The following is a 2,606-nucleotide window of genomic DNA, read 5'->3' as shown; positions in this document are numbered from 1 at the left end:
GAGAGGAGATCCTCAATTTACATTTATATTTACAATTATTTTATCAAGTATTTAATATTTCAAAAAGTTCTAACTTTAGAAAAAATCTGAATCTAAAGTATAGGCTTATTTTCTACTTGTGGCATGGGATACAAAAATCTGGGCAATAATAATTTTAGTTCTTGTCAATGATCTAGTAAGTCCAAGGACAATGTATTTACTCATTAAAATACTGTTGCTGAAGGGGAAGAGTAGGCTTACAGCCAGTCTTACAGACAGGAAGGCACTGGGTGATCAAATCAAAGTCCATCCTGGCTCTCAGTGTTCCCTTTACCACACACGTGATTCTGACCTGAACAAAACTAGACCTTGAGAAACCATAATTTTCTCTCTTGCTATGTCTGCACATTAACTTTGTCTTACATCATATTACCACTTTTTTGCCCAGGGAACCTAATGTGTAGTAGTTTAGCCTTTTAAACCACTAGGACTGTGCTAAAATATTGTCCAGTATTTTACTTCTACACTTCAACAGTATTGCCCCACTGAACATTTTTTTTATATTAAAACTGTGGCCAATAGGATGTGTTTTTCTCCATTCAGCATAGCCGCAAAGATGTACTTTACTATTCCTTAAATATTGACATGTCAGACTTTATATCCTTTCTGGATGTCCCAGGGCTGATGTCCTGGGCATGAATGCTTACGGTCATCTAGCCAACATGCAAACCTTGCAGAACCCTCCATGTGCTATAGCTAAATAGCTGTGTTCACGCTGCCGGGCTTTCTGAGGGACTGACTGCAGTGTCTCATTGACTTCACTGTTTGAACAGCTGAAACTTAATAAAAAATCTGCCCTAAGGCCACTGTAGAGAATTACTTTATCAACATACTCAGCAGAAGAATTTTCAGCTTTGCCTTCTGTCAGGTATGTTCATTCACACTGGAGAAAAATCACAGATCCAGCACAACTCCATGAGTTGCTTTTCATTACTTCTACAAAAGTTTTCCAGAAGAATCCATATGGAGAGGATGGACAGCCATGTGAGCCTTGATAGACTGCAGTAAACTGCAGCTGAGTGACACATAAGCAGTCACTGGAACTCCCCTACACCTACTTCAGGAAAACCTGAGACAGTTCAGACTTGGTATGAATTTTTGTGTCTCCAAAATATCTTAAGAACATAGGGATTTCCTCAGACAAGTGGTGCATATAGACCATGATGCAGTTTCTGATGTTGACAACAGAGATGCTATTTAGGGAAAACATGCAGACATGGTCACTGTCTGCAGTCCGTTTACTTCCTACCCCTCCCACATCCACCAATGTTGTACTGTGGTTGTACTGGGGTATTAGACAATACACACCCCACCCCCATTTGTTTTAATTTCTGTTCAAGGATCTATTGTCTATAAAGCAAACATTTCAGAGATACATGCAAGGTGCACGTCTTACTTTCTAACACCAAATTTACAAAAACAAAGGTTGAGCCAGTTCAGAAGCAGGTAGCAGTTGGGCTTTTGAAAGTGGTTATCATTATGGGCCCTGATGGGCCTGTGTCTAGTTGTGAAGGCTGTTCCTCCCTGGAGATTGCCTTACACATCTTCTCAACTAACTCCTGATTATGGATGCACCTCAGCCTGGCTGCCACTTCTCAAAAGTCTCCTGAGAGTTTCCTAAATAAAACTGTGAGGAGGCTCTTCCCTCACTGGATAGTCTCCCATTTCTATGTTTTAGCCAGCAGGGAAATACAGAATATTAGTCTTTTATAGTCTTATAGTTTAGACCCTATAAATTGGGGGAAGTTGAATCCACTGTTTAACCATGGACAAGATTCCCTTCTGTGCAGGGCAATGAGGATCTGAAAGCAGAGATGGGGCTCTTTCACAATCACACTAAAAAGTAACAAACAAAAAAATAGAATCATAGAATCATAGAATGGTTAGGGTTGGAAGGGACCTTAAAGATCATCTAGTTCCAACCCCCCTGCCATGGGCAGGGACACCTTCCACTAGACCAGGTTGCTCAAAGCCACATCCAGCCTGGCCTTGAACACTTCCAGGGATAGGGCATCCACAACATCTCTGGGCAACCTGTTCCAGTGCCTCACCACCCTCTCCGTGAAGAATTTCTTCCTGATATCCAATCTGAACCTCCCCACTTTCAATTTAAACCCATTACCCCTTGTCCTGACACTACAGGCCCTTGTAAAAAGTTCCCTCCCAACTTTCTTGTAGGCCCCTTCAGATACTGGAAAGCTGCAATGAGGTCTCCTCGGAGCCTTCTCTTCTCCAGGCTGAACAAGCCCAATTTTTGCAGCCTTTCATCATAGGAGAGGTGCTCCAGCCCTCTGAGCCTCTTGGAGGCCTCCTCTGGACTCATTCCAACTGGTCTATATCCTTCTGATATTGGGGGTTCCACCGCTGGACGCAGTACTCCAGGTGGGGTTTCACAAGAGCAGAGTACAGGGGCAGAAATAAAATTACCAAAAATATTTACAGTCTTGTAGTAAGGTTACATTGCTTACCAAAAGGATGTTTATGCATCATGTCCTCTAGGACACGCAGTGAGGTGTGCTCCTGCTACTGCTTCCTTCCAGCAACAGAAAGGGAGTTCTCCTGAAATG

Source organism: Eurypyga helias, unplaced genomic scaffold (genome assembly GCF_000690775.1).
Source record: "Eurypyga helias isolate BGI_N326 unplaced genomic scaffold, ASM69077v1 scaffold10131, whole genome shotgun sequence".
Taxonomy (NCBI): domain Eukaryota; kingdom Metazoa; phylum Chordata; class Aves; order Eurypygiformes; family Eurypygidae; genus Eurypyga; species Eurypyga helias.
The sequence above is the reverse complement of the archived record's forward strand: the minus strand, read 5'-3'. Positions refer to the sequence as shown.